This window comes from Xyrauchen texanus, chromosome 28 (genome assembly GCF_025860055.1).
Source record: "Xyrauchen texanus isolate HMW12.3.18 chromosome 28, RBS_HiC_50CHRs, whole genome shotgun sequence".
NCBI lineage: Eukaryota > Metazoa > Chordata > Actinopteri > Cypriniformes > Catostomidae > Xyrauchen > Xyrauchen texanus.
In genome coordinates, this window is record NC_068303.1 from 24501079 (window position 1) to 24527524 (window position 26446).

Here is a 26446-nt window from a genome sequence, read left to right on the forward strand (position 1 = left end):
TCTTCTTAGTCAAACCTCTGTAAGTTGCTGCCCATATAGAACGTGTCTAATCAGTGAGGTTTAATTTTGGTCATGAGGATGCTGCCTTAGAAAGTAGCTGCCTATGCAGACACTAGACAGTGAGGCAGCTCAGACCAGAGACATTATCTCACAATCTGATGCAAATGGTCAGACATTCTTGCTTTTTACACTGGCTCCTGAACACACTGACCCTCCTACGGGCTCTCTATCTCTATAAATAACTGATGCAATTTATGACAGAGCTTCTGCTTTTCTCTTAACAGATTACAATCAGCTGGCTGAGCACACAGGCGGCAGCACAGAGGCCCTTTAACTGGGAAGAATTATCAGCAAAGTCTCCAGTGTCAGATGAGCAAACTACTGTAAACAAATCCAATTATTCTTCAAGAGTTTTTTCGTGTGTTTAATAGCCGGCATCTGTGGTCTTAAGATGTCTGATCTGTGAGCATCAGAGAGCTGTAGGATGCTTAGAGAAAGAATGCGAGTGAGTAAAATTTAGAGATACAGAGAAAGAACCAGTTTAGATAAGTATATCTCCGGGACAAGCTATAAATGTGATGTTGAACTCTGGTCTTCCCCATCTCTGCTTCACTGACCTTCATTCCTGGTAGGGATTGACCACAATACAACACCCATTAACTATCACCCATTACCCCCCTGGGCTACACACTCGCATATTATACACATGACCGAGAGTGACACTGAGCTAAACGGCCTTTGGAATGTGACCTGGCCAACTAAGGGCAGTGAGGGCCTGATTTGTGTTTGGAGGTTAAGGTGAAATATCAAGATGGGTCCTGTATAAACATAGCTTCAGTTTTGTGTGTGTGTGTGAACATGTGTGTGGGTGTGTCTGAAATCTCCAAAAGTGAAAGTAAAGGGCCAGTATGAAGTCGTTAGGTGAAAGTTTGTGTAGATGTGAAATATGACAGTGTTTGGGTACTGCTGCTAATAGTTTATGAGTTAAGTGTGAAATGCAGTCAAGTGTGATGCTTTGGCGTTAACTGATGAATCTTGCTGACAGTAAGTATTAAGGGGAACTGTTTTGTCAAAGTATACCTTTTTAGTATACATTCTCCTCCCTGCCCAGTAGGTGGCGATATGCACAAAGAATGTGAATTGCCAAAAACAAAAGAAGAACAATGTGAAAGTGAAAGATTTGTAGTAAAAAAAGGACTTAAATATTGATCTGTTTCTCACCCACACTTATCATATCACTTCAGAAGACACGAATTTAACCTCTGGAGTCATATGGATACTTTTATGCTGCCTTTATGTGCTTATTTGACTTTCAAAGTTCTGGCCACCATTCACTTGCATTGAAAGGACAAACAGTGCTGAGATATTCTTCTAAAAATCTTTGTTTGTGTTCAGCAGAAGGAAGAAAGTCATACACATCTGGGATGGAATGAGGGTGGGTAAATGATGAGACAATTTTCATTTTTGTGTGAACTTTCCCTTTAAATCCCTGAGTTTCGTTTACATTAAATCACTGTTCTTTGCTAAATTAAACCAACTTTAATCTAACTGGGACAACAACTTCTTAATGAAACCTAAATCAGTGTTTAATATGTAAGGGATAAAGTACAGTCAGTCATTATCACAAATCTTCCCTAACCATACATTATCTTCCTTATTGAGTGGTTACTTATCAAGTAAATAAATGGACATGAAATACTGATTTGAGTTTAAATAATTTTACAATATGAATAATTCAGTAATGAGAAGTCGGTAACTCATTACAATACAATTCCATTTGTTAACATAGTTAAAGCATTAGGTATCATGTACTACCAATGAACAATATTTTTAACAGCTTTTAATATACTTGGTTAATGTTAACTTATGAGAGTTATTCATGTTAGTTTGGAATGCATTAACTAATGTTAACAAATAACTTTTCATTTTTAAAAATTTATAAGTATTTGTTGAAATTAACAATAACTAAGATTAAGAAGTGTTGTAAAAATATTGTTCATTGTTAGTTAATGTTCAATAATGTAGTTATTGAATGTAAATTTATACAACCTTGTTGTAAAGTATTACCGAGAAGATAGTACAAGTAGCAAAACACCGATCAGCCACAACATTAAAACCACCTCCCTAATATTGTGTAGGTCTCCCTCATGCCTGCAAAACATCGCCAATCAACATTCTGAGATGCTATTCTTCTCACCACAATTGTACCGAGCGGTTATATGAGTTACTGTAGACTTTTTCAGTTCTAATCAGTCTGGCCATTCTCTGTTGACCTCTCTCATCAACAAGGCATTTCAGTACACACCACTGCCCCTCATTAGATGGTTTTTGTTTCTGGAGCCATTCGGAGTCAAATCTAGAGACTGTTGTGTGTGAAAATCGCAGGAGATCAGCAGCTACAGAAATACTCAAACCAGACGAATTCACTCCATTATCTGAGTTACACTCTATGGTAACTCAGATAACCGCTCTGTACCATTGTGGTGAGGAGAATAGTATCTCTGAATGCAATTCTGAGATGCGGTGGGCGCTGTTTTGGCAGCATGAGAGGTACCTACACAATATAGGCTGATGGTTTTAATGTTGTGGCTGAGTGTATATAAGCAGAGGGTCTGAACCATAGTCACACGCTTAAAACACCAGGTAGCATCTGTGTATTGCTTCCCCCCACACAGGATTTTCACAAGTGCCTGGTGCTAGGTGAAAGTGTGAAGCAAAATCAGTGCCTCTGCAACACAGAACTGTGTCATCTTTACAGATAATAAATTACCATAACCAGATGGATGACATGCATTGTTGAATAGAGACATCTTACACTTAGCGTGTCCCTCTTGTGACCTCTCAGAAGAAGGTAAAAATGGGGCGATCCACAGGTCAGATGGTGTGCCCTCAAGGCTGAATGGGTAAAGCTGGTGAGGATGCCTAGCCCAAATGCCAGGCTCCACACTCCGCGGCTGCCTGCGCCCGCCCAGGGGCCAGATGGTGAATGAGCTGGCTAATGGAGCGAATTCATGCCAGACAAATTCGCCCACTTAACGATCAATCCCAACGCTCCTCTGTCATCAATAATTTCCTAGGATCTCCCAGGACTCTTTCAAACGCAGACTGATTTACTGATGCAAACAAATCTTACATGACTATGACAGATATAAAAGGTTGAAGCTTTAAAGAAAATTGTTCACCCAAATGTGAAAATTCAGTCACCATATACTCATCCTCATGTTGTTCCAATCCTTTATGACTTTCTTTCTTCCGTGGAACACAAAAGGAGATGAGAAAAGCAGAATGACAGCCTCAGTCACCATTCACTTTCACTGTATAGGAAAAAGAAGCCCTGAAAGTAAATGAGACTGAGACTTACATCTTTTTTGTTCCAGAAAAGACAGGACATCATACAGGTTTGGAACAATATGATGGTGAGTAAATGAGGATAGAATTGTTATTTTTGGGTGAACTATCACTTTAAATAAACTGGCAACTAAACAAAACTAATGTTAACATTTACAACTTTTGATTTTATATTTGATATATATTACTATGTGTTGAAATTAAAATGAACCAAGATTTGGGTACTGTAGATATAAATGCTGTAAAGGTATTGTTTGTTATTAGTCCATTATATATATATATATATGTATATATGTATGTATGTATTATTATCTATGTCTTGTTGCTGTTTTTGTATTGTTGTGCACTGGAAGCTTCTGTCACCAAGACAAATGCCTTGTATGTGTAAGCATGCTTGGCAATAAAGCTTGACAATATAAATAATATTTTAATGAAAAACTTAAACAAAAGACACAAAAAATTCTGATTCTGATTATGTTGTTAGCCAATATTAACAAATGGAACCTTATTGTAAAGTGTTACCATAATCTTCATTAAAACGGACAGTTTTGACTCTGAATTATGATTAGATTTGCTATTTTTCAATTTCACTTTCTATATTAACATATCAAAAAAATTAAGTTGCTATGTTAATTGAAAACCATAAACAGCCTAAACTTAGGCACATTTTTATAAAGAATATTAATATAATTTAATTTACATTTACATTCAGTCATTTAGCAGATATATTTATCCAAAGTGACCTAAATAACAATATAACTTTTATTCATTAATAGAAAACTATTAATAATTTCTAATATTTAAATAATAAAAAAATACATATGAAAATATTTAGAAATATATTAAAATAATAATAATATTTTTAATATTATATATTTATTACATTTAATATTACACACATAATATTAATATATACTGATAATTTTGTATTTTATTTATTTAACATTTATTTGCCACCTTAATTTAAAAGTAACAATTCTCTGCTTCACATAATGCCAAAAAACTCTATTTACTTGTGTTGTAAAATCACTATAAAATGACTCTTGTGGCTTATTGCTTTATTCTAGAACTCAGAATTTGCTTTGGAACATTTTGTCTCAATTTACACAGTTGTTTCCTTACCTTCCAACTGTGCATTTAACATGTGTGCAATTCTAGCCACCAAGTATGCATAAATATTTGAGTACTAAAGCAAACAATCTATTCACATATGGGATATATATATAACACGTTGAATGCTGTAGGATGGAAATCAAACACTTCCACTATTAATGTTACTGATGTGTTTTTATCAGCTTTGTAGCTAGGCAACACATTTAAACAGCTCTCAGTGTGATCTCCTTTAATAAAGAAAAAAAAAATTCCCAGGCTTAACCATTTCAGTGGGAGCACTCTTGCTCCACCGGGCCCATATGCCAGTCTGTCAATAATGAATGTCGATGAAATCAGGCGGGGGCGGAGGGGGTGGTGGTAATATTTCTGTTGAACCAATATCACATAGCAGCTGGCTTTGTGTAAATAAATGTGAGAGGGGAGAGGGGTGTAATGGATGGAGGCTCTCCACCAGTTTTGGGTGCCACTCTGCAGCTGTAATCCCCGCTCTCCAGCTGGGGTATCAGCATTTAAGTTGTAGGGGTTGTTTGTGAACCAGATTGAGGGGCAGGTCCACATGTAACATGCTTTCATAAAATGTTTTATCATAGATTAGATCACAAATAGTCAGAATTGATTATCAAAAATATATGTGATTTGCTCCATCATTTTGAGTCACTTTGACAACAAAACACATTTTTAGCTTTATCCACTAATGGTATAATAGCTATGTTTGTCCTTTAAATGTTGGCTGATGTAATAATTTTCAATTGTTCAATTTTGTACTTTAGTGCATAAAACTGTGATCAAAATCACAACAATAGAATGCGGTGTAAATGTCATTCTTGTACTGCAGGCAGTCATATAGAAGGGAGGTGAACAAAACAAAACAACAGTAAATTGTTACCGAATTCAAACCAGTGCTGATCTAAGCTACCATGTAGCTAGTCTCCAATAACCTACACCAGCTGAACCCAATTATTACTCCTTTAGGACTGAGTCCCATTCCTCCTCAAAAGTGGTTGCACAGCTGGAAAAATATCCATAATAACCATCCGATATCATTCAACTCATATAAAACAGTGGTGAACCTAACACTGATGGCGCACAGTCTCTCCAAACTGAGAAAGGGGGTTAAAGCAGCAGCACAAAATACCAAAAAAAAGCTTCCCTAACAAGTACCACTGGAAGCTCTCTTACAGAGCATCCTTTTCCTGAAGGACAAAGCCATTACGCAAGCAGTTTCTTCTCAGATCTAGCATGATGGAGGAGATATGGAGAGAAGGCATGCGATCTGACCCAGAGGAGGCAACCATTAAGGGCCCAGTGGTTTCCACACCTCCTGGCGACAAAGCATCTTATCAGACTTCCTGCAGGCCACTGAAAAAGGCCCCCAGGGGCCTCACTGGGGACAAGACTTAGAGAGATCCACGGAGGAGAAGAATGACGTGATTATCCTCATTCTATCTCTCCCTCCAGCAGTCCATTATATCAGAGGGGAGGGGGATTTGTCTCTGATTTTACTATTGTGACTGTTCTGGGTCCCTTGCTCTACACACTCAGTTTCACCCCAACTTCAGATGAATATACAGCAGCCTGTGAGGCAAGTGTGCTATCCACAAAGATACACAACCACTTCCATTACACTTAAGGTCCAGCTTTGTAAATGATCACACACCATAAATATATTTCAACCCAAATCAGTGTTGGGAAAAAATGGAGATCTCAATTAGGGTTACATCTGCAGAATTAGGGTGATAATATGGAACACGTCAATTTCTTGTTCCTTTATTAGGAACATCTGTACACCTATGTATTCATACAATCATCTATTCAGCCAATCGTGTGACAGTGCAATGCATAAAATCATTCATATACGGGTCAGGAGCTTCAGATAATATTCACATCAACCATCAGAATGGGGAAAAATGTGATCTCAGTGATTTCAACCATGGCATGATCATGATGATGTGCCAGACGGGCTGGTTTGAGTATTTCTGTAACATCTTATCTCCTGGGATTTTCACACAAAAATGGTGCCAAAAACAAAAAACATTCATGAGCGGCAGTTCTGCAAATGGAAACACCTTGATGAGAGAGGTCAACAGAGAATGGCCAGACTGTTTCAAGCTGACAGAAAGGCTACAGTTACTCAGGTAGCCCCTCTGTAAAATTGTAGTGAGCAGAATTGCATCTAAGAATGCACAACATGTCGAACTTTGAGGAAAATGGTCTGCAACAGCAGAAGACCACGTCTAGAACTTTATTAGGACCATAGTGTTCCTAATACAGTGCTATGTTTATATATATATATATATATATATATATATATATATATATATATATATATATATATATATATACTATAGTTATATAAATAGTTATTCATCACAGTTATAATATGTATGAACTGACATATACATTTGTAACACTGTTAAGGATGGGCAAGGAGGAGGCGAGAACCGGCTTGTCAACATAAATCATAATTTAATGCAAACTGAACTCAAAATACACAAATATTAAACAAACACACACACGACGGACATGCCCGTAATTCTCTCTCTCTCGACTCATCGTCAACGGCCGCCTTTATCCCTCGTGGGCCTCATCAGGCCGATTGGGGACTGAGCGCGCAATATTCCGACCCGGCCCCGCCCTCCTCCGCTCCACAATCCTCCCGGCGTTATCTCAGGCTGGGGTGCCACCGGAATGACGTACACCCCCCCCTCCCCATCCCTGGGGCGGGGTGTATCTTGCGTCCCGTGTGGTCATCCCCGCCTTCCTCGCCCTGGGAGGAGACAGAAGGGGAAGACAACAACAACAACAAAGAAAACAAAATAGGCGAGGGAAAAGGTCAACACAGTGCGAAAGAGAGAGAGAGAGGAGAGAGAGAAAAAGCTCACTCACCGCTTCTCTGATGTACCGTCGTGTGGTCCTCGAACACTCCTCCATGACAGCCGCTCTAACCCCGGGTGAACCGGAGTCAAACCTCCGACCCCCAGTGGGCAGAACGCCCCTCCGCTTTTCTGGCAGCAAATGGGGACACTCCTCCACCCCTGGCAGCGGCCCTACCGCTCCGGGCGGTCGGGGAGTTTCTTCCCTCCTGCCCTCGCGGACGGCGGTCTCCCTCGACCCCTCCGTGTCTCTGGGCACGGCAGGGCACTCCTCCGCCCCCGGCAGCGGCTCCCTCACTCCAGGCGGTCAGGGTATCCAGTCCCCACTTGCCCTGCGGACGGCGGCCGTTCCCCGCATCCGGCCGGTTGGGCGACTCCGTCACCCGACAGTTGGCAGCGGCGCTCCCCTGGGTGGACAGCAGTGTCGAGGACTCTGCAACGGGCATCCCTCCTCCTTCCCGGGATTTCGGCACCAATGTAACACAGTTAATGATGGGCAAGGAGGAGGCGAGTACCGGCTTGTCAACATAAATAATCGTTAAATGAAAACTAAACTCAAAATACACAAAAATTAAACAAACACACGACGGACATGCCCGTAATTCTCTCTCTCTCGAACCATCGTCACCGGCTGTCTTTATCCCTCGCGTGCCTCATCAGGCCGATTGGGGACCGGGCGCACGATATTCCGACCCAGCCCCGCCCCCCTCCCCTTCACAACATTATAACTTGTTTAAAAAAAATACAGTGACTTACGTGCAGGTGCGAACTGGTGATCAAGTCAATAATTTATTTGAACTAGTTCACTTACATGAAATGTCCAAATGAACAGATGATTCACTTAAATAAACTGGATTCCCCAACTCTTTATAAAAGTGAATCTGAGAATTGTTAGTTTAACTGGCTTATTTACATAAACTCTTTTGTAGCTAGTTACTGAAAAGTATCTGAGCTACTTTTACTCTACTGAAAAAAAACTAGTTAGTAGCGTTGCTACTTTTAGTTACCTCTCAACACTGAATTAAAAATATACTATGCTGCACATGCACACACAAATGCGCAATACACAAAAACTATGTCCTAAACTCAACAGAACTCTCAAACACTCACATCATCCACAGTTATCAACATTGGTGCTGTTGAAAGCATTTCTTGATCATTGCCATACACCAAACAAAACATTGTGTGGGAGTAAGAACGCCCTGAACTGATCACACACTAAGACTTTGTCCTGCTGCTGAGCCTCCATGGAGCAAGTAGCAATTTTCTTCTCATCAAAGGGACTGCTGCTTAGTAACAGCTTTCACCAAAACACTGGCGCTTTGTGCACGACAAAGAATTTAAAATCTCACAGTGCTGAGGACTGTGCACAGGAGGTTCTCACCTGCAATCACGATAACATCTGTACATGCATATGTGCTCCATGCCACTGGGAGAAATACGTTTCCATTAACAGCACTAAGTCAGCCAAACTCTCTCTATGACTCTGGAGCAGATGGAAAAGGAAGGCAGGAGAATTTGCAAGGCTTTCAAGATGGCCTTTCAGTTTCACCTGCAGTACTTTGGCCTTGTAACATCTGCTGATTTGAGATGGTGAAGTGGAGGTGGGTTGGTGGGGTGGTGGGGTTTCTATTGGTTAGGTCTCTGGGTTGGTAATTTACACATACATAGCAAGTTCAGTCCCATGTAGGGGGAGACCTGTCAACTTGGGTTTCCTGAGAGAACCATTTATCATTGTGCCCTTGAGCAAGGCAATTAACCCTAGGTCACACCAAGGGGACTGTTCTTGAAATTAAGGTACTGTAAAGGCCCAGGTATACTTCACTTTCCATTCCATTCCGTCTTGTGCACAGTTGTATGTGCACAGCTTTGAAAGTATAATTCACTTATAAAGTGCTCAGTGAGTGTATATTCTTTGGGTCAACTATTTTGTTTGAAAACAAGCCCTGGTCTCCCCTACTAAATGACATGTACCCAAGTAACAGCTTATCACTAAAGGTAGCTTATATTTAATTACACACTGTAGAGGTGATAATGTTTGTTTAGAATTGTACAACATGTCTCAGTTCAAAAGCCAGCATTCTTTAATAGCCAGCATGCACTCCACCCTCTCAGAAATATCAGCCATGGCCATTACAAGCTGTTTTGAACTGTAGCATTTGGGGTGTCAAGAAGGTCTACATTCAACTATTAATGAACTAATCTTATTGTTGTGTCTTCAGTATAGATACTCTGAAATCCACAATTATATTTCTACTGGCCTAACATGGTAAATAAAACAATCCAACTGCCTTATCTCCACAGAACACGATTCCCATCAGCAGGATGTGGCTCCCTTACTCCCACCACCAGACATCCTCTGGACAAACAGATCTCAACCCACTGATAAATGGCATCCTCAAACAATAGAGCCTGACATGCTGAGAGACCTGACCTAAAAACCTTTTCACTGAACCTAGAGATCGGGACCCAAACACAAAATGAACTGAGATGGATTTCTGACATTGAGTCCTAAGATGTCCTTCCACGAGTGTTATCTGAACTGACCCTGCGAGAACGACCACAAGAGATTTTCTGTGACGAAAGACTTTAGAGACCCTCCTATGTTCATGTGACCATTCTGGTCCTGGGTCAGTGTGCCCAAGCTAGAATCAAGCCAAATTACTCATACTGCTGCTCTTGTTGCTAGGAGGCAGTGAAGGGTTTTTGGCAACAAGGAGCTCTATTGAGATGAACCCCAGTAACACACTCCACGGTTGGTTGCCTTGGTTTCCTGTCCTCCAGAACGCAAGCCACCAGGTTCTAACTGTATGGACATTGAGAGCCTACTGTAATAATGAGCAAAAAGGGTGGAAACAATGACATACAGAGTGGGAAACTGGGCAGGGTCAAACAGGGAGGGAGGCCGCGTCGGGGGCCTGTGAAACACATCAGGGCACCCGGCTCATTGGCTATTTCTGTCTGCATCTTGCAAAATAAATGAGAGGTGCTATGAACTTTACTCAGTGTAGGAGCAAATCAGGAAGAACTCTAACTCATACCCACTGACCTTAAGCTAACATTTAGAAATCAGTCTCCACGTGTGTGGTTGTGGAACTAGAAAACCTGACTGAAGATGAGGAGAGTAGAAATATGTACTGTATACTTCTGCCTCCCATGTCCCCAGGGTTAATGTTGCATATCGTGATTCTGATTTCAAAGCGGTAGCTGTACTGAAACAGGATCTGGCAGTACGCTGGAGCTGGGAGGTGAAGCATTCTGTCGGGCTGTCACTTTCTCTGAGGTACGCGGGGAAAAGATCCATAGACAGGTCATCCTCACGCACTGAGATCAGATTTAAATTTCAAAAAGCAAATCCAGGCAGTTTTTTAAGAACTGTAAGCCTTAACAAAAAGACATGTGTAGAAAAAAGAAGGGGGTTGAAGGAGGAAGAAAGACAAAAATGAAAGAAAGTAACTGCATGGCAATTATCATCTTCTCTTTTAGGTAGAGTGCTTTTCCATTGCTGTTAGTTTGGAGGTCGTGCAGAGGTTCAATCTGGCAGCTGGTGTGTGCGGCTGGTAAAGGGGGAGGGAATTCAGTGATTCTACCTGGGTACACCAGAGAGGCTGAAAGGGGTCTTGGAGCTAACAAAGGCACTGTGGAGTGGAAATGAAAAGGAACAACAGACAAATACAAATATATCTATGTTAGCCTATTCAAGCCCAATAATAACAGTATTTGTCAAAAACAACAGCACTGAGCTTATATATCAAAATATCTTTGAAGATGTATGCTTTGATCAGCCAGAAAGTGTGACTTCAGTGACAGAGAGCACTCCAAGACTTTGAATTCTGAGAAATTGAACATTAGAATACATTTAGTTCAGTGCACTTAATCAATCCAGAACAGAAAATTGCTGCTGGCTCTTTGTAACCATTTATCTCTAAAAGTAATGCGTGAAATATCTCATACAGATGCTACTTGCAAGTCCTGGCAAATTCTGATCAGGCAACAAAACTAAAAACCTCCCATCACAGCTCATTACAACTTTTCCCATGAATCAGCATGAGTAAAAGGAACAACCTCTCTCAACTGCAGCTGGAGCTATATTCAAGAGGATTGTCCAATTTGTTCCACAGTGTCATTGGCCTTTGATGATTTAATATTTGTACACTGGCCTTTGCCAGTCTGCCAGCTGAAGGGCTGAACACCAGTTAAAGCAAAATATTCTGTAATTTACATCATCCATTGCGATTATTAATGAGAATTTTCATGAATAAATGTTGGTGATAAATTAACAAATAATGTAAATCAAGAAAGAAAAAGTTTTGAGGAGATTATTTCGAAATAAAGTATACGCCACTTTCCGACTACCGACATAAAATAGGGAACTCAAATGAAACTCAATAAAAAGTAGTAGTGATAAAATTAGAGATAACAATAATAATAAAGGGTAGTTCACTCACAAATTAAAATTCTGTCATATTTGGCTTAGGCCACGTCCACACTAATCCATTTTCGTTTGAAAGCAGCATTCAGTTTGCAATGTTTACACCTCTTATCCACACTGTAGCTACGTTTTCCTCCACCGAAATCAGAATTTCGAAAACGCTCTCCAGAATCGCATACTTTTGATAAATAATGACATTAGTAAACTGTAAACTAAGATTTTTTTTTCTTCCTTGGAACACAAAGGTTGATGTTAGAAAGAAAGTTAACCTCACTCACCATTCACTTTGCATCCTTTTCTGTACAATAAAAGTGACTGAAGATAACATTCTGCCTGCCATCTCCTTTTGTGTTCCATGGAATAAAGTAATTCGGGTTTGGAACAACAAGAGAGTTAAGTAAAATGTGTTTTTATTTTTTATAACTATCCTTTTAAAGGTAAATAACATTTCTAACAGAAAAATCTAAGTATATCTTAAAGATTATATTTATATTTCAAAACCCCCAAATGTAAAACTAATATACGCTAACATTGTGTAGATTGTTTCAAACGCATTCATAAGTATAAGATTGAAAAGAAAGAGGTCAGTAAATTGCTTTTTCGAAGCTTCAGGGTATGAGGTCTATGACAGCGTTCATATTTCTGATTCATTATCATCTCACCATTCAGTATGAAATTAGTAATTATCATTAACCAAATGGACTGGAGGAAAGACATCACACAAAGAGAAATTATCTTTCAATGCCAAAGTGTAGAAGTCATGATCTTGTGCTCTGTCTATCTTATATTCATTACGTCTCTCACAGGGACATTTGGAGCCATAGAGGACTATTAATTGAAGAAGGGGCAGGCTCCCAGCATGCACTGTAGGGTGCCAGGTAATGGCAGACAGACAGTCTTGGCACTAAATTGATGACAAGTCTTCTCCTGGTGGAAATGACTGTGAAGGTCAGCCAAAGGAGCAAAGGAAAGACAAAATGTTGGAGGCAGACAAGAAAAATCTAACCCTCAAGGGCAAGGGAACAGCCTTTTTGATCATGTCCTTTGTCTGAGGAAAAAAATAGGCTCTTTACACCTTGGAGCGGTGCCGTGCTACAACAAAGACAGATGTGGTGGTTTGTGTCAGTAACTGACCAAAAAAAAAAGAAAAAGATAAAAAGAAGAAATATTCAGAAGAACAATTATAGCTGCAGGCAGCAAATAACGGAGTTCAAGCGTTTAAGGGCCATTAAGTACATATGTAAAATATATTCAGTGTTAATAAGACAGTCTTGGGCCAAGACACAAATAGGCCCACCACATTTAGTTTGATCGGCCTTTGTTAACATTGTCTAATAGCTAATTAAAATGTATTGGCAAATGGCGACCATGTTTTATATGCGAAACTGCATGCAAAATTCCAAGTTGATCAGACCAACCATTACTTATTTAGAGCTATTTTTAGGTTTGAAAATGTAAAAGCACCACCATGAGGCAGAGGCCTGCAATTTCTTTTATGTGTCCTCAGATTGACCCTGTACATAGTCGTCCCAAGTCTTGTGAAAATATCTCATTTCAATCAAGAGTTTTAACTATTTATGTAAAAGTGTCCACAACCACTTCATACGTTTTGGAGTACCGTTACGACGATGAAACTAAAGTTACTGATATTGGGACTCCAGAGAATCTTTCTGCACTGGTTTAGTTCCGATCAGCGAATGCCCTAGGACTAGCTTGTTTTGCAAAAACAAACTCCAATATGGCAAAGATTTTGGGGGAGATAGTCATTGCACCTGAGTAGCGATCAATAATACTGCCTTCCAACCAAGTAAACATTTTTAGGCCTATTTTTAGCATAAAATAATAATAAAAGTGGAACCCTACAATAACAACAGGGTTTCAGCATTTCATGCTTGAACCTCTAATAAAAAACTCAATGGGAAAATTAGCAGAAAGCTAACTGTGTGAATGATTCAAATGTTCATAATCAAATTATCTTCATTAAATTCTCACCTTTTGCCCATAAGGCCAGCGGGTTTAGCCAGACCAAGTTTGCTCTTGTTTGGATGTTTCTTGCGGCGGGTCAAGCTCTTGCATCCGGAGCTGTTGGTGGGTGGTTCCTCGGCTTGTTGCATAGAGTTGATCCTGCTGCCCTTGCTGTTGAGGTCTCGCAGAACATCATAGTTGATCTTACTAGAAATCTTTTTCTGTTCCAACATCTTCTCTATAGCCTCTTCTGCAGAGCTGGCCAGGATAGGTTCTCGCTTCTTGGACAGCTTCTTGGGCTGAGGCACAAAAGTCACAAGATTAGACAAATGGACCCTTTTCACATTTCTAGGTTTGGAACGCAAAAGTAAACTATATAGCGAGAAAAAGATGCCAAAACTATAGTGAGAGAAAGATGCCAAATTTATTGTCATCCCCTCAGCAGCTCCATTGAACACCACTGAGCAGAAGGTTTGACTAGTTTTTGCTTTTGTTTTTAAATGAATCCTAGGGTCATTTGTGTTTTATGACATAAATAATAATGTGTATATATATATATATATATATATATATATATATATATATATACAGATATACAGTAATGTGCAAACTTTTAGGCACTAAAATTTTAGGTCTTCAAATGCCATAAAAATTTTTCATTTATCAATTAACGTCATACAAATCCAGTAAACCTAAAAATTAGCTACATCAATATTTGTTGTGACCACCTTTGCCTTCAAATCAGCATCAATTCTCCTAGGTACACCTGGACACAGTTTTTCTTGGTTGTTGGCAGATAGGATGTTCCAAGCTTCTTGGAGAATTTGCCACAGTTCTTCTATCTATTTAGGCTGTCTCAATTGCTTCTGTCTCTATATGTAATCTCAGACTGACTCTTATATACAGTGGGGGGCTCTGTGGGGGCCATGCTAACTGTTGCAGGGCCCCCTGTTCTTCTTTTCTATTCTATTTGCAAAATAAATTTTCAGGAGTTCAAAATTTATATTTCCTATTGACAAACTACAGCTAAAGATATATTTAACCATCTTAAGACAAATGTTTTTGTGAAATATATTATGTGTTTTTGTGAAATATAAAAGACTTTTGCACAATATACATACGTACATACAGTTCCTCAAATCTGATTGGACGAGAGACGTACCATGAGCACTGATGTTCTGACAGTGATGGTCTGACGCAGCCTCATTGTGTGTGTATCACTCCGCTTGTGTTCCTGCTGCTCTAAAATAAAGTGTAAGAGTAGTGCATATGTGTTAAGAGTTACTGTAAAAGTGTCTCTTACATGTATTTTTTATGTAATTTTTTGACATTACATATGTTAGCCAGCAGGTGGTGGCAAAAGATCACTTTTGTGTGTAATATGAGCAGTTGGTGACTTGAAGTGAATCCGTCAGTCATTTTTTAAAACAGCTCTTCGTGATCGCTCGTATTACTAATACACAACTACATCTAGAAAATAGCTTTAAACAGCTTTAAACGAACAACTTCAGCATTACGGCGCAGCTGAGAGACACAACAGACTGACTATTCACACAATGGGTGCTGTTTAAAATAGCAGAAGATATTGTGGTTTCTATAGGGAATGACTCTTGCGTACTGGCTACCGCGAAATAGGGAGAATTACCCCCGCTTGGACGGCCATTGTTCAACTGAGAAAGCTGATATCCAGAAAGCTGACAGCATCTCTGCTTGGGTGTGGCAATAAGTGATCACACATGCGCCATCTCTCTCTCTCTCTCACACACACACACACACACACACACACACACTCACACACACACACAAATCCTTGTTTATCCAATAACTTGTTAGAAATAGCACAAGTTGTGATAACATTTCTGAAGTGAATTTTTTTAATTACTAATGACGGCTTGGACGCATCATTTGGTTTGAACCGACAATGGCAGATTCTGATCCATTGCGTAATAATGTAGTTCAATGCACAAATGTGTTTTTATGACCGTACTCATTTTTTCCTGATTTTTTTTTATATTTACTTGTTCACTGAACTGTTGTATAGAAGCAATATCACACTCGCAATCATGCTATATGGCCCTAAATCAGTACTGCTGTGATTCGGCCACAGGCCGAGTGCCGTAGGTAATAACACAGTGAAGCGTCACACCACCAGTGCTCATGGAACGTCTCTCGTCCAATCAGATTTGAGGATCGGAACTAACTGTGGTATATATATATATTTATATAGTTTCTTCAATTTATGCCACTAAATAAGGCATATTTAAGAAATGCATCATAAGGGTTCATTGGGTTAGAACTTAGAATTGGTGCTTAGATAATTCTCGGTATAGAATCCAGGTCCACACCATAACTAAGAACCACACCCACATTATACATACACACTCACAGACTGGCTCAACTGATCCTTATAGCTGCCTTGCTCCTTCTCTTTAGCTATTCTAGAAAATGTGGCTTTCTAAAAAAGACATCTAATTAGAGGTGCAGAGCAGGACCAGCTAATCCAACCCCGACTGGGAGTCATGGTGCAGATGTCAGAACAGACAGGGTAAGGAGAGGTGGCTGAGAGCCTGGGTTGAAACTAGAGCAGCAAGTGGGCATAAAATGGAAAGCATGCAGTCCCCCAAGGACCTGCAGCTGCTGAGTGTTTTAAGACCCCGGCACGGGAGAGAAGTCCAGGTCAGCACTATACCTAAGACCCACACACACATTATACGCACTCACAGACTGGCTCACCTGCTCCTTATAGCTCCCTTGCTACTTCTCTTTAGCTATTCTCTCCTCTTTTTCTGAAAAAAAGCGAGCAAATGAAGGCGCTTGAACAAACAGAGCATTTAGGTCTAATACTAGTTAATCTCAATCAACACCATTTGTGGCATAATGTTGATTACTACAAAATTTCATTTAGAATGTTCTCTCCTTTTCTTAAATAATAATAAAAATAATCTGGGTTACAGTGAGGCACTTACAATGGAAGTGAACTATCTTTAATCGTTAAAATAGCTGCTCACCATTTCAAAAGTATAGCCTTAAGACATAAACAATATGTGTGTTAACATGATTTTAGTGTGATAAAATCACTTACTAATCTTTTCTGTGTAAAGTTATAGCCAATTTTACAATTTAGTTGCCATGACGATGTAATATCAATAAATCCTAAAATGACTGTAAAAATTTAAATTTAAACAACTTTACAGCACAAATAATAAACAAGTTTAAAGAGATTAATTAATGTAAGTGCTTTTATAAAATTATAAGATTTACATTTCTACTTTTAAACCTTTCAAAATTTGGCCCCATTCACTTTCATTGTAAGGTGCCTCTTTGTAACCTTGATTTTTGCTCTTTATTTTTTAAAGAAAAGGAGGGACGAGTCAAAATTAACTTTTATGGTTATCAACATTGTACCACAAATACTGATGATTTAGCTTAACTTGTATTGAACCCAAAATATTCATTTAAAAGAATGAATATTAGATAGAGCTCTAAAAAGCCCAATAAAAAAAATAAAAAAATACAGACAAAAGAATAAAATGGCTTCACAAAAGTACTGTGAAGTAAGAAAAAACTAACTTTTAAACCATTGAGCATATTGACTTCAGGAGGTGAATCTTTCCTTTATCACAGGTATTTTGTATTTTTTTATTTTCATTTGCATATTTTAAAAAATCCAGCATAATCTCCCAAAGCTTTAAGGTTCAGGAAGTAGTTCACTGTGCCAATTGAGTATTTCAAAATCCTTTCACAGAATAATTTTTATCTCTATGGCTGAGCAATATTGAATCAGTCCCTCAATGGGCCACATGCCTCTGACGTCAGCACAGATCGGGTGTATGAGCTCTACTTAATAAAAGCATTAAGCTCTTCTCCTGTTCGCTTTCCTTTCTGCTCTCTCAAATACTCCTCATTCTGTTTCATCCACAGCTCCGACTTTGCCTCCACCTCCATCTCATTTAGAATATACTGCAGAGAAGAAGACAGACCCTTAAGTAACTCAAAGTTGAGGGGTGCTAATTCCTGAAACGAATGTATTCTAATGAAGGATCATCATGGATGGAGGACATCAGTAGTTTCTGAACTTCATATGTCCAGCTAAAGTTCATCAGCAGTTTGTAGCTAATTACTTGAGAACAGTAATGTGTTACATAAGGCAAAATAGAATCCTAATAATAGACGTCATAACTTTTCGATCAAATTTTCATCCATCCCATCCAGATTTAGCTCCCCATTGTCTGATTTGTCTTCTGCAAAGTCAAAGACACATATATTAATGAAATAGTACTGATTATGATGCTTCCATTATCATAGGTCATTCTCGCAATTTTGACAAATATCTCTACAAATCTATGTTAGCAAGCTAGAAAACTCGAAATATTGGTGAAGAACAATTGGTGAAATATTTAAATCAGCAGAATTTGTAACAACAATATTCAAAGTGTCACAGAAATGTTTATATGGACAGTTCACCCAAAAATTAGAATTCTCTCATCATTTACTCACCTTCATGCCATCCCAGATGTTACTTTCTTGCTTCTGCTGAACACAAATGAAGATTTTTAGAAGACTACTTCAGCTCTGTAGATCCATACAATTCAAGTGAATGGGTACCAACTTTTTGAAGCTCCAAAAAGCACATACAGGCAGCATAAAAGTAATCCATATGACTCCAGTGTTTAAATCAATAACTTCAGAAGTGATTTGATAGGTGAGAAACAGATCAGTTAAGCCTTTTTAAGCTTTTATTATAAATCTACAATTAAACTTACACTTTCATGTTCTTCTTTTGTTTTTGACGATTCACATTCTTCGTGCATATCGCCACCTACTGGGCAAGGAGGAGAATTTATAATAAAAAAAGACATATATTTTGATCTTCTTCTTACCCACAATTATCATGCTCCTGATGATATAGATTTAACCACTGGAGTCATATGGTTTATTTTTATGCTGCCTTTATATGCTTTGTGGACCTTCAAAGTTCTGGTCACCATTCACTTGCATTGTATGGAGCTGAGATATTTTTAAAAAAATCTTCATTTGTGCTCAGCAGAAATAAGAAAGTCATACACATCTTGGATGGCATGAGGGTGTGTAAATGAGATGAATGAGTAGTGAACTATCCCTTTAAGGCATACAATGTAAATTGTTTTCAAATGAAAGATATAGTGACCACACAATATTAGCCTGTTAGGGCAAGTAAAATTTCTGTGAACTGGCCGAAAACATCTCACACTGGTCCCAGGCCATTGGGCCAACCTTAATGTTGAGCTGTCTACAGTAAAAAAAAAGAATTCTCCTTTTTGAGCTCCAACCATCTAGAGCTCATTTTAATATGCATGAGAAAGTGCTTTCCTTTGTCATATTTATTGAAAATGGAGAATCTGATTATCTGATTTTCTGGGCAGTCTTTCCAGCAACACAGCACACGCCCTGTGACATAACAGAGAGTGACTGGAGTTAGCATCTGTCAGAGATGGTACAAAACTATCTATAGATATCCCCTTTAATTAGGAAGTACCGTATTTCGGTGGAGTTCTGTCAATAATGCATGCACCGCCAGCTCTATGTTGTGTAATTGCTAGTAATAGGCTTAGCTGTGATGTTAAAAGATATTGTGTGTTCCTCAAATATTTTCCCAAAATGTTTTTAAATCCACAGTGTCACATTTATCAATCCCAATATTAAAATCTAATTTTTATGCAAATAAGAACGTGCCTAAATTAATACATAAATATAAATGAGATCAGGGCCATTAGAGCTGTAAATAGGTGAGATGAATGAAAACAATCACAAAATACAACAGTATATACGCCTGAAAATGTGAATGTACTGTAATTATGATGGATTACGAGCACATCAAAACATATTTGAATATTTGGAATACAATACTTATTGGAATATAATAATTATTAGTGTTCACTCATGATGGATTAACAATAAAATAAATTTAGAGAAACACAAAAGAAACACCCTGGATCTGATTTCCATTTGTGTGTGATCTATTCTAAACAAACATTTAGATTTAAAAACCTATCCAACTAAAGTGAAAAATAACACGCATGCAAAACTTGTTTTTAAAAGTAGTTTAGCATGCCTTGTTAAGTGACTTTAAAAGCTTTCAATAGTTGGCCTGGGAGAAGGCAAAGACAAACTGTGATAGGATTGGTGGAGCCTCAGTGGATCAGGACCAGATGTTCATGAATTGTACAGAGAGAGATCTGAATGGTGTCTCTACTGTGGCCATCCAACTCACATTCATACACTTTGACGTTCTTCCAGTGAGGCTAGCCAGGGAGAACAGATTTAAATATCTGAGCTGAGAAGGGATTAAATGGGTCACAATCTGTCCCGCATCTCAGATTCTTATTCCTGCACATGTGAGGTCTAAGACACAAAACTACTTCAAAGGTGGTTTCCAGTATCATATGATTAAGAATATTTGAGATTGATACCTCAGAGGAACCTTCTTAAAAAGGAACTCTAACTGAAGTTTGACAGTCAAGTGTATTCAAAAGTTTGGGAGATCGACCTTGTATGTTAGACAATGCAGACTGGACATTACCTTGACAGTTTGACTGCTAAAGTTGCTACTACTATTCTCTGTCACTTCCATCATGGTAAAAGAGGAAAACAAACCAAGTCACATTCGTAGGCCAGAAACATACTTAACACAAGTATGTAAACACAGACACAAGCGCTTGGCCGCACTTTGCCAACACATGATCTGGCTGAACATACTTAAAGTGCATTCTTGCGTTTCTGTGGCAGGACCAAACCCCAGTTCTCAAGAGGGCGATAGAGTTACTTTCAAAAGTTTGTGACATAAAAACGGATAAATATAATTACTTTATAGAGGTCATGACATGAGGAATAACATTTTCCTTGATCTTTTGACTTATAAGAGGTTGTTGTACTATAAAAACATACTGTAAGTTTCAGAACTGAAAACTTCCTCCTTCAAAGAAAAAGAGCATTTATTTAAACCGAGCTGCAAAAATGGCTTGCTTGGAATTCGTGGAACATGTGATGTTACAAGGATTACAGTGCTCATTCAGTCACACCTGATTTAAATGTCTTTCTATTTAAACATGCACAGACAGATGTTTTTGACCGCTTGATACACATCTCAGGCATCCTTTAAAAGATGCGGTGTCAAGTTACAACTCTGAAGAGGAGAAGCTCTCTGTCAAAGCTGCGTTCTTTTGCCTGTGCTATTTTTAGTTGTAGATGTATGAAAATATGATGGAATGTTACTGGAAACTGGATGTGGATGTGTCTTCAGCATATTTTAGAGTGGATTATATGTTCGTCTCATATCATACCAGTCATAATACGATTCAAGCTTTGCAAAGGAGCGGTTATTGAAGGATGGGGCAGTTGGATGCAAATACTTGGACGCAATAGCAAAAACCGTGAGTAAACAGTTTCATTTCTGAATATTTAATATGTCATGACTGTTTGATAGTTTATGGTGCTGACACCCTGTCTACACCAGGCACGTCGACACAAACTTTCTAAATGGTTTATTTGTGTTGTTGGCTGTACGGGCAAACATCTGTTTATTGTCAGCACAACGCGCCGCAACAGACGCTTTCATGGTAGACAGCATCATTGATTATAATTTGTTTTATTGCTTTTGACGCTACTCTCGTGTCTAGTGTAGACAGGGTGTGAGTGTTAACAGATGTGCTTGAGATGAACAGTTTAATAAAGATAATAAAACTATATAAACAAAGAGCATTTCATGACCCCATTGCTCAAGCAATGTTTTCTTTGAACTGAAACACACATGAAAGGCAACACAAAGCCATAGTTACCTGTCACGTTCCTATGTTGTCTACCCTAGGTTCTCTGTTTCACCCATCACGTTTATGTCATGTTTCCGTGTGGTCTGCTCCGTGTTTTCCGTTTCACCCGTCACCGATCCGTTCCATGTCACGTTTTCCCTGTTGTCCGCCCTGAGTCTCACTGTCCGTGTAAAAAAGTACATTTCCCACTATCCCCAGCACTCATCTCTGCCAGCACTCATCATTGTTCTCACCTGTGTCTCGTTTAGTCTTTATTGTGTCTTTGTGTATTTAAACCCTGTTGTTTTCCTTTTGCCTTGTCGTTCGTTGTATGGTTATATGTCGTGTGTGGTTTCTTGTCGTGCCTTAGCCCTTGTTACCTGCCCTTCGTGTTTGTTCTCCCAGCCGTGTGTCATTTCGTGTTTTAGTTTGATTTTCCCATTGTGGACTTTTCTTTGCTCCTGTGTTTCATTTTGTGTTTGAGTTTAGTTTGCCCATCGTGGTCTCTTCCTTTGTTCCTGTGTTTTCCTGATTATTGTTTACAAATAAACCGCGCTTGGATCCAACCCCTTGTCTGCTTCCTCAAGTCATTACATTACCAGTGGGAAATTCGATTTTCTTTGAGCCCCGACTTTCGGAATAAATAATCATGGCAGCAAATTGTTATTGGTAATCATTCCATTTTAATTGTGGATTTTGACTATACAGTTTTGTGTGAGTGCATTTTTTGTATTGTTAATGAAGAAAAGTGATAAAGATTGCAGAAAATATGGCTCATTTAGTTGGTTTATGAGGTGACAGGCATGTGCAACAAAACCACTGTACAATTCCAATCATTATATGTGGCAGCACGAGAATAAAAAAATTGATAATTCATCAATTACACACCTAATGTGCAGCTTAGCTTATCTTTTTGTTCCATTGATGCTAAAAAAGCTTATTGTCTTTGTTAGAAAGTAAAAAAGAGAAGCAAATAACATCAAGTTCTGACCTCATAAGTACAAACTTCTCAGGAGGACTTAAAAAAAGTGGGCATTATGTCTAGGGTATACTTTGTTTTTTTAGGGTGCTGTTCCATCTCGTGCACCGTGAGCCCATAAGGACGCGTTTGAAGCATGCGCACTATGACTGCTTTTTTATTCACTTTGAGCACAGACAAAAGCTTGTGCATGTGCCGATGACGAGCAAAGATGTATACAGTCCATGTGTCTAGAAAACCAGTCTGCATGAGAACAGTCCATGTGTACAGTTTTGATGACGAAATTTGCAGTATGTACACGTTTTGGCACGTACTCATGGACTCACAACCTCCATGTCTAATGCAGCCCATCAAAAGCCAATCAAATATTTGTGGTTGTTCTGACTGCTGTGTTTCCGTGTTCTATTACATCTACTACTATTTTTTATTGCCTGCTCCTCTAACACCTGGGAGCTTTTCAAGGGGGAGATGAATTCTAAATGTTCAGCAAAGCTGTAATTGAATCCAGGTCTCTCCTCCACAAGACGGAGATAGGATACTTGCTCAGGCATGGACCAACATGGGCACACTGGTATAGGAGGGAATTGGGCTTGTTTGTAGGCAGCTTGCATTGGCTGTCACATATCAAACCCAGTGAAGGAAATTACAGTGTTTCCCCAGAGTGATAACACAGACGGCTTGGAAAGAAGGGAGAAAGAAAAACAACATGGCGTGATCAGGTTTCTACCCCTTAGAAGGCTGGCGTGTGTCTGACTGGAGTTGGATAGTTGGTAGCCTCTCACAAGGATCTCCAATTTCAGAGGGGGTTGAAAACGTGAAAGAAGTCACATAAAGGTCACACAGGCTAAGCTTTATTACCAGCAAGGCACGGTACACAAACTCTAGTCACTAACTACACAAGGCTCATAGAGTGTGGCTAGCAGCAACTGTTGTCAAATCAGCCACTAAAAGTGACTTGAGTCAATAAACACCAAATGAATCTCAAAATGTCTTTTCAAGTTCATAACTGCGCAAGAAAGAAGAGCATTCACTACCGTTTACAGTTTAAGGGGAATATCTTCAAAAACGTGATGTGTGTGTGAGATTAGATAAAGAACAAAATCCGAAGATGTAATACTCAAGAAATGAGCCTCTAATATGCTTATGCACTTGAGTGAACATAATCCAGATTACATAATGAATCACGTGAATCATTATGCAAATAAACAGGGCATCTTGATGCTCCAACATAAAATGCCATAAATATGAATGAACATTGGGAGAAACACTTGCATTTTTGATGATCACCCAAAATTGAAAGGACAAATGTTTGTAGATTTGTATTTTATAACATATTTTAGTGTAATGTAATAAGTTTAATATGGTTATAGCCCATCTGTCAACAAATTAAGACATTACCTTTTATTTGCAGGAGTGAATCCCACCTGTTTGCCTTTATCTTTATTCAATCAAATCAATTTCACGTGTGACTAGCGTCATCCTCCGAGAATGAAACTGGATGCTTGACAATAGAGTTGCAGTTTGAGAGTGTTTCATGCTCATATAAACAAGGAGGACATGTAACAACAATCAAGAGCTGGCAAAGGAGAATGGAAGTGAGGGCATATATATACACAGAAATAAATGAGCTAAATAGATAACACATGTGAAACAATGGTGGAAGGAAATAAGGAAATAATAAACTCTAATAAGGCAAGATATCAAAATAAGAGTCTCAGACAATGTCAACATAAAAGTCGATGTGTATCTGACAACGAAGGATGATGAAGTTGAGGGTGGAGTTTCTGGGAGTGAGGGCGGAGCCGTGGAAGACTCTGAGGGCGGAGCCATGGAAGGCAAGAAGGAAGGAGCCATGAAAGGCAAGGAGGAAGGAGTCATGGAAGGCCAGGAGGATGGAGCCATGAAAGGCAAGGAGGAAGGAGCCATGGAAGGCCAGTATGAAGGAGCCGTGTAAGGCTAGGAGGAAGGAGCAGTGGAGGCCAGGAGGAAGGAGCCATGGAGGAAGGAGCCATGGAAGTGACGGCCACCTAGGGGGCATTCTCTGTGGGGGTAGAATTACTGTCCTCTTTTTCTTCCCTTACAGTGAAAAGCAAGCCACAAATTTTAAGAGCTAAATCCATGTACTCACATAATGTCCAATGAGGATCCGCCTGAGGCATCTGTGCCTTTAATGCTTCATTTAGACCAGCTCTGAAAAATGACATCAGAGCGTGGTCAACATAGTGCACCACATTAGCCAGCTCAAGGAACTCATGGACATGATCCTCCAATCAGACGATGTCAACATAAAAGTCTCTATGTATCTGACAATGAAGGATGGTGAAGGCCTGACAGATAACCTCTAAGAGCCTTTTCCAGCCTCTCCAACTGTCTGTGCTGTGGGCAAGCAGGCCAAGGAGTGAAGAATATACATGTATGCAGGGTTGGCAGGGTTACCATTGAAATGTATTCCACTACAGAATACATGCTGTAAAATGTAATTTATAACATATTCCGTCAGATTACTCAAGGTCAGTAACGTTCTAAATACTTTTGATTACTTCTTCAGCACTGGGAGATTTTTTTTTTTTTACATGTTTTGACTACAAAAACTCTGCCATGTTAAAAATACATTCTCTGAAAAACCTAAATATCTTATGCAGTGTTATTTTTAAAACAAGATACCGGTAAATAAAACTGATCTTGTTTAAAGGATAGATTTTTAGATATTTTTACAGGAAAACAATACAAAAATTATTATCATGAATACGTTTTTTGCCCTAATAGACTAGTCTAGAATTTTTATTTATTATTATTAAATTACAAGAATTTTCTTGATAAAAAAAAAAACATGATCATGCCTGGTAACGTGTGTATGTAAAATGGCTAGAAATAGCTAAATTTCATTATGCATTTAATACAATTTCTTGTTTCATTTATGCATTTTGCAGATGCTTTTATCCAAAGCAACTTAAAATGCAATTAGTATATACATATATAAAATATATAAAGGAATTAAACCCATAAATTGGCATTGCTTGTGCCACATTTCCAGATAAGCTGCTCAAATTTGATATTTGTATATTTTATTTAGGTTTTTAGATACTTTATACAAACTGCATACTCTCACTTAGCACTTTATTAGGAACACTATGGTCCTAATAAAGTACCCGATGTCATTTTCTACTGTTGTAGCCCATCCGCCAAATGACTACGTGTTGTGCATTCAGAGATGCTATTCTGCTCACTACAATAGTACAGAGTGGTTATCTGAGTTAACGTAGCATTTCTGTCAGCTCGAACCAGTCTGGCAATTCTCTGTTTCCCCATTCGGATGGTTGATTGATGAACATTAACTGAAGCTCCTGACCCCTATCTGCATGATTGTATGCATTGCACTGCTGCCACATGATTGGCTGATTAGATAATTACATGAAAAGTAGGTGTACAAGTGTTCCTAATAAAGTGCTAAGTGAGTGTACGTGTCCTAACACATTAAAGTGATAGTTCACCCAAAAAAGATAATGCTGTCACAATTTACTCACCCTCATGTTGTTCCAAGTCTGTATAACATCTTCACATGAGAAAGTGGGTTGTTTTAAGTGCTAAACAATGAGCCACTGCGAACAAGCTTCTCTCGTAGTCCTCATGAGTGTGTAATGGGTATCAAAGTTTTCACTGAAAAATTTATTACGTTTGGGTTGTTTCTTACCAAAACATATTGTATGCCTTCAAAAGACATTGAATATGATGAAATACTACTATGATACTTATGAGCAGGGTTGGGAGGGTTACTTTTGAAATGTATTCCACTATATATTACAGAATACATGCTGTAAAATGTCATTTGTAATGTAATCATTAGATTACTCAAGGTCAGTAACGAATTCTAAATACTTTGGATTACTTCTTCAGTATTGATAGATTTTTTTCACTTGTTTTGACTATAAAAACTCTGCTAGTACAGTAAGAC

At 38.7% G+C, this 26446-nt stretch overlaps 1 pseudogene; it reads right to left on the minus strand.

The window, feature by feature from the left end:
• LOC127621696 (transcription factor IIIB 90 kDa subunit-like) overlaps nucleotides 1–26446 on the minus strand; it is a 99313-nt pseudogene that overhangs the window by 19570 nt on the left and 53297 nt on the right.